The sequence below is a fragment of the Chionomys nivalis genome, chromosome 2, assembly GCF_950005125.1.
Source record: "Chionomys nivalis chromosome 2, mChiNiv1.1, whole genome shotgun sequence".
Classification (NCBI taxonomy): Eukaryota; Metazoa; Chordata; class Mammalia; order Rodentia; family Cricetidae; genus Chionomys; species Chionomys nivalis.
In genome coordinates, this window is record NC_080087.1 from 105,169,131 (window position 1) to 105,185,531 (window position 16,401).

A 16,401-nucleotide genomic window follows, 5' to 3' on the forward strand; every position below is an offset into this window, starting at 1 on the left:
AGCTATCCAGAACTCTCCATGTGTCTTTAGTTTAGGGCACGCCAGGGACCGCTGAGAACGAATAGAAATGATTAAGGGTCAGAGGAGCCCTACAAAGATTGAACTTCACCTTGTCAGCTCACGACCTTCTTGGGTTAAATCAATCCACACTAATCTAACTGCCTGTGGTGAGCGAAAGTGAACATTCTCTAGATGCTAGAGTCTAGAGCAGAGTTTCTCAAATGGTGGGTCACAGCCGCTTTGGAGGTCGAATGGTCCTTCCACAAGGTCATATCAGATATTCTCCACATCAGATATTTACATGATGGTTCATAACAGTAGCAAAATCACAGTTGTGAAGTAGCAACGGGATAATTTTTACAGTCAGGGGTACACCACAGTGTGAAGAACTCTATTAAAGGGTTGCAGCTTTAGGAAGGTTGAGAACCACTGATCTAGAGGTAGGTGACGTCATTCAGAGATACAAAAAATATGACCTCAATTTTGATGCCCGACATTTAGCAGACATTAGCAGGAGAGACAGCTCAGCAGTAAAGGGTAAAGGTAAGGGCTGCTCCTATAGAGTTCACTTCAGCTATCAAGCAGCCCTCTAGAGCTCTGGTTCCAAGGGATCCTGCGCCCTCTTCTGGCCTCTGTGGGCACTGCATACACATGGTGCGTAGATCAACAGGCAGGCAAAACACATAAACTAAATCGGTTCTTTTTCATTGTCAGATATACTGGACATGACACCAAAGGAAAAAGGCCACAATACTGTTTTGGAAACGAATGTCCAACAACAACAAAGGAACTGATAAATAAGACATGGGGTTGTTAAGAGCAACCAGGGACAGGTGCTGGGGAACAGTGTGAAGAGACATGGTAAACAAAACTAGTACAGAGAGTGCATGCAGCGGCGTCCATTACCAGGAAATTCAAACAGACAAAACCTATCTGCAGGGGTAGGGATTTTAGGAACTGATTATCTTTCAAAGAGATGTCAAACACAGAAGATATGGGGAAGACTTTGGAGTCATGGGAACTAAAAACATCTCGAACTGGGTGAACTTCTCAGGAATAGAAAGGTGTGTACGGAGCACTTCATCAGGTTAAAAAAAAAAAAAACTGAGGCCCTACCTACACATTTTTGCTATATGCAAGTTATACTTCATCGCAAAATAAAGACCTTATTCAAAATCAATGAATAGAAACCCAGGGCCTGACTTACCAGGCAGATTGGACACAGCTGAAAGGACAGAGAACCTGGAGAAAAGTCTGGAGAAAATTCCACGGAGAGAGAAAAACTGCAGCACTGGGGAGATGGCTCGATGAATAAAGCGTTTGTTGCACAGTTGTGAAAACCTAAAGTCTGAGGACCCATGCAAAGCTAAGTGTGACAATAAGTGTCCTCGACTCCAGTGACTATGATGAGACAGGCAGCAGGGACAGAATTCCCTAGAGCTCACACGCCAGCTAGCCAGGTGGATGCAGTGGCACGAAAACAGAGACCTTGTCTCAAACAAAGTGAGGGGTGACAGACAAGATTGTCGTTTGACATTCACATGTGTGCCATGACACACACATGAACAGGGAGAGAGAGAGAGGGAGAGGGAGAGGGAGAGAGAGAGAGAGAGAGAGAGAGGAGGAGAGGAGAGGAGAGGAGAGGAGAGGAGAGGAGAGGAGAGGAGAGGAGAGGAGAGGAGAGGAGAGGAGAGGAGAGGAGAGGAGAGGAGCAATCAAGCAGTGAAGAAGGGCTGGGGAGATGTCCCAGTAGATACAGTGAAGACCTGGCATTTGAATTCCCAACACTAAGGCATGGCAGTCTCGGTCTGTAATCTGTTGAAAGACAGGACAGTAGGATCCCAGGGGCTCACTATCCAGGCAGTCTGGCCAATGAGTGAGTTCCAGAGTTAATGAGAGACTCTGTCTCAAAAACAAGTTTGGAGAGCAATGGAAGAAGAAAGACACAGCCCTGACCTCTGGCCTCCTGCGTACTTACAAACTACATACTTGGGCCTCCGACCACAGGCACAGGCAGTGGCAGGCACACATGGGGAAAAGGAAGGAGAGAAGGGATTTTCTGCAGATGTATGAGCATGGTCCTAGCAGGGCGCCCCTATCGAGACTCATATGACCCAGAAAACTGCTGAGAAACGTATGTGAACAAAAGCACCCCTAGCATGAACTGACGGGGAGACTTAGCACTTTCGGAAAGGAGGCAGCTTGAGTCTGCACACCCTGCTGACTAGGTGTGAAACTACTCCACACCTGCACGCAACCTTTCACCACGAAGAGAAAGACGGCCCAAGGGAGCCGAGGAAGCCGGGGCTCAGAGGCAAGGCCACCATTTAGCCCTCAAGAGCAACCAAGACATTTCTCCTATCTGCTTAGCTGGACTACGGAACACCTTCGGAGCAGTGACTTGTTCCGTTTTCAGGGTGGTTTTGCTCTGCCTGGGTCACCTCTGCCAGAGAGGCACAAGGCAGAGGGCTGATCACTTCAGTACTGCAGGCACAAAGCTCTTCACTGTATTCCAGTGATAGCAAGCTTGGAGACGCCTGACCCAAGCTTGGGAGGAAAGGGAAAGATGGATGAGGGGACGCTGGAGTCTGTTCCTGCTGTTTCTAAACCCCATCAGCTGGGGTGGTGGGGTGGTGGGCTTATGAGCACATGAACCCCCTCTTACAGTTCCGGAAAGGTGATAGTCCAACACAAAGGAGCTGGCAGAGTCAGTATCTGGGGAGAGCTTGCCCTTGGGTTCACAGGCCCCGCCTTGTGGTGTGCTCACGTGATGGGAGAGGCAAGGCCGTTGGAGGTCTCTAGGGCACTAAGCCCATTCAAGATGTTCCATCTCATGATTTCATCACCTCATGGAAGGGCCACCTTCTGGTACCACCCCTTTGGTGGACATGTTTTCTACATGAATTTGGGGTGACACAAATATAATGCAACAAGGGAATAATGGGCTAAATTGGGGGATGGCAAAACATTCAAACTATAGCAAGGAAATGCAGTTTTGTTTAACAAGACTTTTTAGTATTTGATAGAGTATGAGGCTGTAGTATGACCTAAAAATGGATAAAAAGGGGGGGCCAGACCCCACTTCTGAGTGCCAAATGTTATATCCTATTTTCTCCTATGTGCCTCACCACGCCTCAAATTCAACATCTCTACAGTCAAACTACCTAGCACTCCAGCTTAGAGAACAAAATGCCCTTTCCAGCAGCACAAACCAAAAATCTAGGCCACACTCTGACACCCTCTTCTTCCTCACTATCATTATCTGAACCTCCAAGGTCAGAACACCTCCCTTCCTAATAGTTCTGACCCAGGCCTTCTCTACCCCCTCCACCACCCACCACCACCAACATAGTACACATGACCAGGGCCAACAGGACCCCAGAAATAACCCAACTGCTGGCTGCGCCCAGGCATCAAGGCTACTCCGCAGTCTGCGGCTCTTTCCATAGTGCAAACCCCACCATGACTACTGTGCTGATCCCCGTCCAACTGTCATGTGTATTCTCCAGACTCACAAAGCACTGACCTTACTAAGGATGCCCCGTGGCCTTTCCTGTTGGCCACTGTGACCTCCGTTGTTCCTCTGCCTCTGACACATTCACTGAGTCTCAAGGTGCCAGTGCATGTTCCCATAGATCTCTCCATTCCTCAGTACCTACTCCTAGATGTCAAACATCAGTCAAGTGCAGCTTCCCATCGAAGCCCTCTAACTAGCCTGGAGGGATGGTCCACTCGCCAGGAGACTTTGTTCAGGAACCCTGTTAAACCTCAAGAGAGCAGTAGCCAATTCCCAGCAAGGACCCAGAAGTGCATGCAGGCTCAAAAAAAAAAAAAAAAAAAAAAAAAAAAATCCTGGTGAGGAAGCAAATGAACTCCTTTTACCTTTGGGACATTCTTAGCTCCCCCCTACAAACCCAGAGAAACGAAGGGAAATAGTGAAACAGTCACAAAGACCAGGGCAGGCGCCTCTCCCTGTGAAAGAATCGGAGGCTCTGTTCGCAACTGATTAATGAGGAAAAATAAGCCATTGGGAATGCACACATCACCTTGAGAATTGTGCCACAGAGAAAGGAGAAATAAAGTGATGGGCAGCACAGCATGTGTGCTCTCCAACCCCCACACAGCCACTCTCCGCCTGTTCGGTAGCTAACACGTTCCCTAAGTACTTCCCAAGGAAACAGCCCAAGCCGTCTTTCCCACAGATTTGAAAATTCCTTATAATAAAAATGTCAAGGGTGAAATAAGACAATGCATTTTCCCAGCCCTCCATCAGGCCAAATTACATATAAGAGCCAACATCTGAACAATAAAACCGGAATGAGGCTCACCTTTAACTTGTTGGAACCCTGGTTGAGGTCGGGATTAAATCGCTCAGAGGTTGAAGTAAAGGTTTTCATTTCCCAAGGCTTTTTCAGACACGAGGCACAAATCTCCTTGGCCCCTTCCCAACCTCCTCCCCGCCTCCTTCCAGCCTGCCCTGCTTGGCCCCTGTAGCCTGCAGCTAGACCCTACACACCCTGGAGAGACACTGATGGCTGATGGCTGAGGAGCCATCTTTGCCTTGTGGCTGTGCTGAACCCCTCCATCAGAGGGGCCATTCCTTCTGTGCTCTGTGCTAGTGAGCAAGCGAGGGCTGCCATCAGGGATGTCCCAGGCTGCAATTGTAAGGGCCTTTGGGGAAAATGTCCATGGTAGGATGAGATAGACAGTGCCCTTAACTCGGGACAACCAGATTCAAATTCCCCGCTATAACCTAATATTCAGAGTGAATGCAATTTCCCTATTGCCGTGTCTTCCCTACTGATTTTCCCCATCGCAGACAAGAATGGAATGGCAAGCAGCACAGATTCACCCTGCAGAGATACCAGCCCTTCTCCTTGGCCTGCGAAGGCAGAAAAGAGCAGAGACCCAGCCAGTCTCACACTTAAAGCCTTCTCTGCCTGGCAGGTTCTCTGTCCACAGTAAGCCTTGCCTTGTATAGAACAATGAGGCCAGCCCCTTCAACACCAGGCCCTGCAGGACTTCAGCAGCACAGCCAGGCCCACACCTCTCCTCTTCCTGGCCCATCTGGCTCTGCAGATAACTGCTCTGGCTTTCGTTCCGTGCTCTATGGAGACTGACAGGCAAAGCTTGAAATCCATGGACCTCTGAGTATCATTGACAGAGAGCACTGGGAACAAGACAAACTAGTTCTAGCAACCCCATAGCCAAGGTGATGTCAGAGAAGACCATGCAGTCATGAGCCATTCTTCTCTATCGGACAGAGAGGCCCAGGCTGTCAACTCCCTTCTCAAGTAATGAGACATCAGAGGAAGCCTGATGAACCAGAGCAAGACCAGGATACCCAAATATAGCTGAGACGCACTCATCACACCAAGAAACAGAAGCATCCTGGCTTGAGTCAGAAGAGGGTCAATGAACACGGATGTAAGAAGTCGCTGGTGAGGATTCTAGGGAAGCCATCATCAAAACGCTCAACAAGGCCCTAGAAACAGGCTGGAAACCTATGAAATAGAAAAGTCTCAGCGAAGAGGTGGAATCTAAGAAAAGGGGAAAAACAGCAACATGGCAACTGGGAAAACACAGTACCAAACCAAAGTGGAAAACTCGCTGGGTGGGCTCCAGGAACAGATAGCAGAGGAAAGAACACAGATAGGGAAGAGAGAAGGCACATATTCCAACTGCGAGCAACAGGGAGAGCAAGTGGCTGGGAAACACAGAGCTCAGAGGCTTGCGAGACCATAACCAGGAAAGTCACGCTCCAGTTCATCTGCTTCGTTCATTCAGTTCTGGGAGAGACGAGAGTGAGCAAGAGATTGAAAAATCACGGCAAAGAAACAGCTGAAATTTCCCAAGACGGACCAGGAAAGGGGGTTGGGTGGGAACACAAGGGGCTGTCCTGGTTTCATTCCCATTGCTATAATTAAAACAAAACAAAAAAAAAAATCGTCCCTGACCAAAAACCAACAGGGGGAAAGCCGTTACATGGCTGACAATTCCAGGTCACTGTCTATGGTTGAAGAAGTGAAGTTCCAGCCACACAAGCATGCAGAACTGAGGTCAGGTCCCAAGCACCCACTAACAGCGAGATGCTGTGACAATAAGCCCTGTAACCCTAGCACTGCGGCGATGGATACAGGAGGATTGCTGAAGTTCATTGGGCAGTCAGCATAGCTGAAATGATAAACTCAAGTTCAGTAGAGATGGTCTCAGAAAATTAAAGGTAGAAGAGCTGGAGAGATGGCTCAGAAGTTAAGAGCACTGGCTGCTCCTCCAGAGGACCTGGGTTCGATTCCCAGCACCCACATGGTGGCTCACTGTAGTCTCAGGGGATCCTCCACTCTCTCCTAGCCTCCTCAGACGCCAGGCATGCGTGTGGTACACAGACATACATGCAGACACCCATATGCATAGAGTCAATAAATAACTCAAAAAATTAAAGGCCAACATTCAATGTTGCCCTCTGGATTCCACATACATGTGCACACACATGCACATATAACACTAACAAGTACATTCAACACACACACACACACTTTTTTAAAGAGAGAAAACAAGCAAAGGGGAAATCAAGACATTCTCGTGGTAGGGCATCTTGGAGTGACAGGAAGAAAAAGGCCAAAAGGGTAAAAATACCAGTCAGCGAGGGCTGGAGAGTTGGCTCAACAGTTAGCAGCGCTTACTGCTTTTGCAGAAGATTCAGGTTAGGTTCCCAGCACCCACACACAGTGGCTTTACAACTACTTGTGACTCTACTTTCAGGGGATCCAATGCCTTCTTCTGAGCCCCATGGACTCCTGCACACACACGGTACGCATAAAATAATTCTTTTAAAAGTCAGTCAATACAATCACGTAGGCTATAGGGAAATCTTTTGCTAAATGTTCGTGTTTTTCACACTTGGAAAGCATCTCCAGGTTCCCGTTGGCAGATAGTGAGCATCTGGGAAATTGCTGAGTCGCCTTAGGTTGCTTGAAGCTAATTTGGAAGTTCATTCAGTCTCACTAGGAAAAACAACTTCACCTGATCACTCTGCTTTTCAAAATATTTCCCATCCTTATTTATAAGTTAGATTTCCCACAGAGAGCATCATATACTCATAAAACTTTGAATTTCCATCGCAAGCTTATGCCAAATGGAGCTGCCAGATTTAGCCAATAAAAAAATATAAGAGGCTCGATTATTCCGTTTAAATGTTGCATAGAGCACAGTCATAGTAAAAACCGGTCACTGCTTGATACTCACTGAGTATGGTGTGTATCTAGGCTGACAGCCCTGTGGGATGCAAGTCTCTCGGTCTGTGACACAGGGATTCCTTCTGGTCAAAGGAAACAACTGAGAACCCCACACCTCCAGGAACCCGCCAAGGGACCCCACATCCCAAGTCAGCAGTCCTGGCAATGGCAAGTACAATCACCCTCAGAAGTGTCCATTGCCAGTGTGCAGCGTAGACTGTAGGATGGCTCTCAGTTTCACAGGATGGAGCCTAAGACCCCATGGGATGCAATAAGAAGTGATTAGGGCTTGAGGGCTCCATCCTTGTAAGTAGGCTTGGGGGAACTAGCCTGGGTATGTTGTCCTTCTGTCTCTTCTATCATATGAAGACACAGAACTCAAAACACCATCACAGAAGCAGAGACCTGGCCCTCCACAGATGCCAGAACTGCTGGCGCCTTGATCTTGGATTTCTCTGCCTCTCCAACCCTGGAAAATATACTCCATTGATTTGTTATACTAATGGGGACAGCAAAGACATTTGCATGAGGATTCTCAGGGGGTTTTTTCAAAGTTTTAATTCATACATGGGTAACACAAATCTGCTCCTTCTGGTCTCTGAGAGGAAACGAAAGATTTAAGTGTCAGGCAGAGGCCAACTGGGTGCCTGTAGAGTGACCCTGGGACATCTCTGCGACCAGGACACTGGCCCACTCATGTTCACACTACACCCATCCCAGGCCCTCGAGGGGGTGAGTGGCCAACCTACATTCCAGCCGAGTAACGGACACTCAAGGTGGGACTTGGTCAGGAGCATGGGCCTCGCAGAGAGGTAGAGAGCAGCTGCCACCAACATGCAGAAGGGGCATAGGCAAGGGAGTAGCCCCAAGAAAATATGGCTGGGGGAGAGGATGGCAAGCAGCCAGGGATGCCTTTGCCAGGACAGGGTGAGATGTGTTCCCAAGTGACAGCAGCAGTGGATGAGAAGGGGGAGCCAGCTGGACTGGGCAGGACTCAACCCAAAACGCTTCTCAATGCAAATACAGCTTGTTCTCACACACCTGGAATTCCCATTGCATTTCACAAGCCCTGCAATTCGAGTTCTTGGGTAGAGTGAGATTTCTCCCAGCTGTCCCCAGGGTCCCCTGAACTGAGCTCAGAGTCCACAGCTCACCACAGTTTGGCTGAGGACCATGGTCACTCCTTCCGACACAGCATGAACAGCCCACTTGGGTTTTCAAAAGCATAAATGCACATTTTCCATGAGTCCCTTATCAGGCTGCTGGGTGTGAAGCCAGACCCAGATCCAGGAGCTGGGAGAGAAGGAGTTGCCTCAGGGAGCCTCCGTGGCCCAGGATAGGACAACAGTACCCCGTGGTCTTGGCAGATGGTCCTCTAGAAATAGGTTCAACCTACAAAATGAATTCACTCTTGTCAAAGCATATCCTTCACTCTTTCACTCTTCATTCATTCATTCATTCATTCATCCATCCGGCATCTATAAAGCACCCACAGGATGCTGGCTCTGTAGGGGTAGGTAAGGTACACAGGAAGAGAATGGGTTGCTCCTTCCCTGACTATGGACACAGGCTTCTATGGGGAACACCAGCTGGTAGGCTAATGTAGCCTAAAAAGTCCCAAAGAATAGCTTTCTCTTCTACCCCAGGGCATTGCTGAGTCCAGGGACCAGAGGATGGGGCCTAGTGTGGAAACAGTCTGGTCATGTCCAACACCATCATGGTGTGAGTGTGACCACAGCCAGCGGCACCTCTGCCCTACCCTGAGCATCCACGTCCTCAGTGAAGATGAAAAACAAGCTGAATTCCATTGGCCACTCAAGGACAAAAAACAAAAACAAAAACAAAAAAACCCTCAAACCAGGGCCTGTCACTGTCTCCACCACTACCACCACCACCATTGTGCCATCCCAATGCTTAATCTAAAGGGAAGGCAGTCCTCTACCTTCTCCTCTGTGAAGCTTGTGCCTGCAGGTTGGACTATGGAGAGCCAGACGGCAGAACAGAGATGAGCAGGAGAATGAGGGAGATCTTTATTCTAAAAGCAGAGCAACAGGGCTCTGGATCCCTTATCCAAAGTGCTTAGAGCCAGAAATACTGCAAACTTTGAATTTTCTTTTTTCTGCTTTGGAAATATTTACATAGATATAACGAGACGGTACCTTGGAAATAGGGTCCAAGTCTAAACGTGAAATTCATTTATGCCCCATAAACACCTTATGTATGTACATAATCTAAAGGTAATTTTAGACAATATTTTTAAAACTCTATGCAAAAAGCAAAGAAACAGGCTTTTAGGACATGGAAATTTTAAATTTGTAGCATCGTGTTAATGCAAAAGAAAAGTTCCTGATGTGGGAGCATTTGAATGTTGTATTTTCGCGTCAGGAATGCCCCGTTTGTGGTTCCATAGGAGAGTGAAGAGAAGCTACTGGCCTGACATAAGAACATGGAGATCACGTGACCCTTGCCAGCAGCCTGGAAATCAGAGATCAAACCACAAGCCTGTGGGGGAACTGGAGGTTTCTACAGTTGGTGCTCAGGGGGCCACGTGTGTACTTCAGCTTTCTGTGGGAAATCAAGAGTAGAATCTGGGGCAGTTAAGTCATTGAGACCTTCATTCCGTCAGGCCTGGACCTCCACCAATCTCGCAAGGAAGCGTCAAGAATTTCCAAGTAACTGTGACATCTCTCCCTGGTCTGTCATAGCCCTACATGACAGAGCCACACAGGAAAGTCCTCCATACCATCACCACACAGAACAGGCGAGTCACCAACGGACATCCAGCACCACCGTCGGCATGCTGTCCTTTGTGTCGGGGAGCATTGAAAAGTGAATGACACATCCGCTTGTCACTAGTGTTCAGAGAAGCCTCCGTCAACACAGGCCTCCTGGATACTTGAACCATGGGCCACACAGTCCACTAAACAGTGAACCTGCACAGATGTTAATCCTTCCCAACACACCACAAAGGGCATTTGGCCATCCACATTCATGGGTGCTCCATCCACAGATTCAGTCAACCACGAATCAAAAATACTCAGGAAATAAAACTTCCTCTGTGCTGACCAGGAAAGGAACATTTTTCTTGTCATTTCTCCCTAAACAATAGAGTATAACAACCATCGGGCCATTTGTGTTATATTAGGTGTTTAGGTATTACAACTAATCTGTAGGTGATTTAAGGGATTATGGAGGCATGCTTGCAAGTTACATGCAGATATTACCACCTTTTCATCTAGGCATGATAGTGCATACCCATGATCCCAGCATGCAGGGATTTTGAGGTCAACCTGGTCTTTCCATCTTTTCCAGCCCAGCCACAGTTATATGGCGAGACCCTGTCTTTAAAGTTAAAAATAAATAAATAAACAAAATTACCTCTTTTATATTAAGGCTTTAACACCATAGATATTTGGCTTCTTAGTTTGGGGGTCCTGGACCCAATCCCCCACAGATCCAGAGGGATAGCCATACATCACCCTGAAGGTCTAGCTTGTAGATGCAGAGACAAGTTCAGGTGTTCCATTGCTCTTCCAAGGGTTCACAATGGTGTTTGAAACCCTAGTCTCAAAGCCTAACTTGGAAACCCTGGCTCAGCACCGACCTCAGATAACCATGTTTGTCTTTGTTAGGGTTTCTACTGCTGTGAAGAGACACCACGACCATGGCAACTCTTATAAAGGAAAACATTCAAGTGAGATGGTAGCTTACAGTTTCAGAGGCTCAGCACATTATCATCACGGTGGAGAGCATGGCAGAGTGCAGGCAGACATGATGCTAGCTTCATCTTGATCAGAAGGCAACAGGAAGTGGACTGTGACAAAAGAGACCTCAAAGCCCCCACAGAGATACATCTGATCCCAGTTTTCTTAACCACTCCCTGCTTCAGATGGGCACTTTTGCACTCTACTTTGCAGGGGGGGGGAAAAAACCCACCCACTCCCTGAAGATCTGAAGCTGTGTCTCAAAGTCAGGCAAGGGAATGATCAAGTCAGAACTGAAGCGGTCCAGTCTCAGAGCCAAAAACAAGCCGAGACGGTCTCAGCAGAGCTAGTTGGAAAGGGTACTATGAAGCAAAGACACACTCCCACCCCGGGCCTCTCAAGCGCAGGCTTCCGTGCCCACTGCAGACTGGCTTCTCAGGGGACCGGACCTGGAAAGGGTGCTATGAAGCAAAGACACACTCCCACCCCTGGCCTCTCAAGCGTGGGCTTCCTTGCCCGCTGCAGCCTGGCTTCTCAGGGGAACGGACTTGGAGATGGTTTCTGGAGGCAAGGGCATCTTTTGAGTCTGTGGGAGAGGACAGGACACGGGAGTGCGTAAAACAAGAAACGGACCTCCGTGCAGGCTGGTCCGTGGGAAACACAAATGCTGGTTCCACAGCGAAAGTATGGGTACGGTTTGTGTAACCGGCCAAGGCGAGATCCCTGGTTGTCCAGGAGAACTGCAACCTGTTGCTTTCATCTCCCACTCCACCATCCCATGGCGTGTTCGTCGTCTCTAACTGAAAGCAGGAAGAAACAGAAAACGTGGCCATAGCTTGGCCCAGCGTTCCTAGGGACATGTGATCAGGGCCACAGCTCGGAGAGTGTGTCATGAAGGAAGAACAACCCTTCTTGGTGGAGAGCCACCTGGCGCCATGTATGCCCACTATGGGCCCAATGCATTGTGTTTAACATGCTGCTAACCCCTTTGCTGTGTTTTCCTTGGGATTTTGCGTCTGTGTTTATCAGTGAGATGGGGAGTATGAGTTTTGGGGAACTTTTTTTTTGTTTGGGGTGGGTTTTTTGTTTGCTTGCTTGCTTGTTTTTTCGAGACAGGGTTTCTCTATGAAATAGTCCTGGCTGCCCTGGAACTCACGCTATAGAGCCTCGAACACACACAGCTCCACCTACCTCTGTCTCCTGAGTGCTGGGATTAATGGCGTGAACCACCACTACTCAATTAACATGAATTTTCTGGCACTAGTTGCCAGAAAGCACACGTGTCTGCTTCAACTCCCCCTTGTGTTGCCCTGCTGTAGTTCTAATTCTTCCGTTGCCTGTGCCTCAAGGCTAGGCTCTGTCCGCCAGCAGAGGTCGCCAGAGTAACACTGGAGGAGGAAGTACCAGCCTTTCCTGGCTCTGAATTCTTCAGTCCATCCCAGTGGCCATGGTTACAAGTGCCATAACCCAGTGAGGGCTCACTTACCAGTGCGTTTAGGGGCAACTCAGCCGGCTTCCCCATAGGGGACTCAGAGACATCCAGAGCATTCTGAAGACACCCCCAGCCCTCAAATCGCTCCAGAAAGGGTTTCTTAGCAGCTAGCTCTTGAATTCAGCTGTGCCGGCAGGCTTCTCGAGTTTGACAGTACCATCCTTTTTCACAGGCCCCCACAAGGTATGCTGGGGGGAGGGCTCTGTCCCCTATGGCAGCTCAGTTCCTTGCTTGCTCATCTTTGCCTCATAAACACAGAGCAGCTCCTGCTCTGATAATCCAGGAAAATGTCTCTGGTAGCTGTTGAACTAAAACTATACATGACCTCTCCATTAAGATGCCCACTCGCGCCTTAGGAAGGGCTTCGTCCCCTGACAGCTCACCCACTTCCTTGGGTACTCTTCCCAAGTGTATTCCACAGAAAGTTAAATTCTCTCAAACCTTCCTTGCTCACACTAGTGCAATTATGGTCACCTGGAATTGGTACGAAGGGCGACGTGGAGATGGGTTCCCAATGACAGGTTTTGGAACTGATCTGTGGTCGTACATGTGGGCAGGGTTCAGCTCACAGCCGATGAAAAATAAGATACCTGTGCTCAGAACTGACTGTGATTACTAGCATCAGAGCAAGCTGTCACCTTGGAGGACCGGTACAAAGTCAACTGAAGCAAGGGCCTTAGGAGCCCCAGTAGCTGCTAGACCAGTCATGTCCCAATGGTAATGACCTCGGGGGCTACAGTGTGGGACTGGATCCTCTGAGGACACTAGGAGCTGGCAGAGAGGAATAAATAGGTTTGGAAGCCAGCACAGAATGGTGAGGCAGGGAGAACAAAAGAGCTCTAGCGGTGGTCATGAAGGAGCCCCCTGCCGCCCCACCCCTAAATTCACATGCAGGCGGCTGGTCTTTGAGATTCGGGAAAGATCTAATTGCTTTGGCTGTGAACAGTGCTGAGCTCACAGCTTTCTCATTCTCTCAGCAGAGTGAGGGCATTGGCAGGGAAAGAACAGAACCACAGTATCTTTATTGGGCCCAGGTGAAACTTGGAATCTGAAATCCCACTATTTTGAGTTTCACTACTATGAGCAGTTTGACTTCTAGTGCCATCAAAGATGTAGTTCCTTTAACCAGAAATCCAATCTCATTGGGAGTAGGGGCTTTAAAAGGATTGCTCATTCTCCATATTTATAAAACTCATGTTTCCACTAGGCCTGTGCTAGGGCCATATGTAGCTGTGTCCATTGTGACTGGGCTTCCTATGGTCCATTGGTTTCTGCCTTGTGTCTAGTTGTGATATAACGTGGAGGTCTCCACTTACTGTGAGGTTTCTCTGATAAGTAATGGTGGCTACACTTATCTGTGGGTGTAAGATTTAGAATTTAGTAAGGATTTATGCCAGTCTAGCAAAGTGATGGGTGCATATTCTTTTAGCAAGTGCCAGGCATGGTGGCATCCACATGTCTGTAATCCCAGCTCTTGGGATATTAGAAAGAGAATCAGGGGTTCAAGGTCATCGTCAGCTACACAATGAGATCAGCCGGGGCTACATGAACCTTTTTTTTGGGGGGGGGGAGTTGAGCTCCTAAAGTCCAGGTGAAGAGTGGGAGGAGTGAGTGAGAATGTGAGCAAAGAGGTCAAGACCATGATGGGGACACCCACTGAAACAGCTTACCTGAGCTCATGGGAGCTTACTAACTTCAGCTGAACAGGGAAGAAACCAGCATAGGTCCACACTAGTCCCTCTGAATGTGGGTGACAGTTGTATGGCTGGGGCAGACTGCGGGGCCACTGGCTGTGGCACCAGGATTTATCCCTACTGCTTGTACTGGCTTTTTGGAACCCATTCTCTTTGGATGGATACCCTACTCAGCCCAGATATAGTAGGGAGGGCCTTGGACCTTTCCCATAGCAATGTGCCTTATCCTCTCTGAGAAGTGAATGGGGGGTGAGGGGGGTGGGGAAGGTGGAGGGAATGGGAGGAGGGAAGTGGGAACTAGGAGAGATAGTTTTTCTTTTAAAAAAAATAAAATAAAAATTTAAAAATTGTTTTAGTTTTATGTTTTTCAAGACAAAGAATTTCTCTGTGTAGTCCTGACTGCCCTGGAACTTGTTCTGTAGACCAGGCTGGCCTCAAACTCAAGAGATCCACCTGCCTTTGCCTCCTGAGTGCTGGGACTATAGGTGTACACTCCCACCACCCAGCTTAATTTATTGTATATATGTCTGTGTATCACGAGCAAGCCTGGTACCCACAAAAGTCAGAAGAGGTCATCAGATCCCTTGGGACTGGAGTTAGATGGCTACCAGATGCTATATGGAGGCTAGGAACTGAACCTGGGGTCTTCTTCAAGAGCAGCCAGTACTTTCTAACTGCTGAGCCAACTCTCCAGCCCATACATGAGACATTTTCTCTTGAAAAATGTTTCACAGTGTGTCTTCTTGCCTATCTGGGATTACCCTATGCACACCTTTTTTGCTTCAGGGGCAGTAATTCTGAACTCTGTTATGTCTGGGGTATGTCTAGTAAATTTCTGCTCTCTGTTACTGTCCCCTTCTACCCTCTTTATGTTCTCTTGGCTATTTCCTGCCTCACTAATTTTCAGCCTTTCTCCTCTGGGGTGACTACTCGCCCCTCTCTGTGTCAGTGGGGACTGTTTAGCTTCCATGCACACACTATCCTCGACCTTCCATCCATCCATCCTGGCATGGCTAGACCTGCCACCACTGCTCTTACTATTATCCTCTCATCAGGCACACTTACACACTAATCCCAGCTGATGTGTGATGGTTTCTATTGTGTTAACTTTTTCTTGCTCAACTAGTTTTCATTGTTCTGATACTGATCAGTAATTGTGGTGTTCGGTGTCCAATGCTGAAGACCAAGCAAACATCCCATATGCCTGGAGCTTTACCTTTTCATTTTGGAGCCTCAATTTCCTCTGTAAACCTTCTTCCTTCCTGGCTTACTCCTTCATTTTGAAGTATATCCTTGAATAATTTCCTAAACTTTAAGAGTTCATAAGTCTTTCAGAGTGACTTTTAATTGATCTGGAAATAATTTCCCTTCAGAAATTTGAAGCAGAAGTCCCACTGTGTCTCATTACTAAAGTGCCATTGGGGTGCTGGAAAGATGGCTCAGCAGCAGCTGAGAGCACTGGCTGCTCTTCCAGAGGACCTGGGTTCAATTCCCAGCACTGACATGGCAGCTCACAGCTTTCTGTGGCCCCAGTTTCAGGGGAACTGACACTTTCACAGAGATACATAAATGCAGGCAAAACATGAATACACATGAAATTTAAAAAAACAGTCAAGTAAAGTGCCATGAGCACTTACAGTCACTGCTTACTGGCTCCGGCGGTTTCCCAGTCTGAAATCACAGTGCTCTTCCTGACATTAGCACAAGCTTCCCCTGGTGATCTGGAAAGGGAAGCCTGATCCTCAGGACTCTCACCTGGAGTCCTCTGAACAGCATGTTTGGTCATTTCTTTTTTTAATATTTATTATGTATATAATAGAATATTGTATATTATTCTATCTGTGTATATGCCTTCAGGTCAGAAGAGGGCGCCAGATCTCATTACAGATGGTTGTGAGCCACCTTGTGGTTTCTGGGAATTGAACTCAGGACCTTTGGAAGAGCAGGCAATGCTCTTAACCGCTGAGCCATCTCTCCAGCCCTCCATGTTTGGTCATTTATGTGGCCACATACCACACGGCTATCTGCATGTCTTTCCTTTGTGGCTGAGGTGAGTTTTCAGAGAAGCTGCTGCAATTTCTGCCTGAAGAGCATTATGGAGCAGAAAGTCTTGTAGACTGAAGGCTCAATGTTGTCTCCCATAGGGCTGAAGAGGTTCAACTGCTTAGTGTGTAGTAGGCAGGAGCTACTTGCTTCTTAGAAAGCTGGTGGCCAGTTCTCCTATTTCACCCTTTCCCTCAAATATGTCGGAGGCACCAGATGTCAGTTCCAGACCT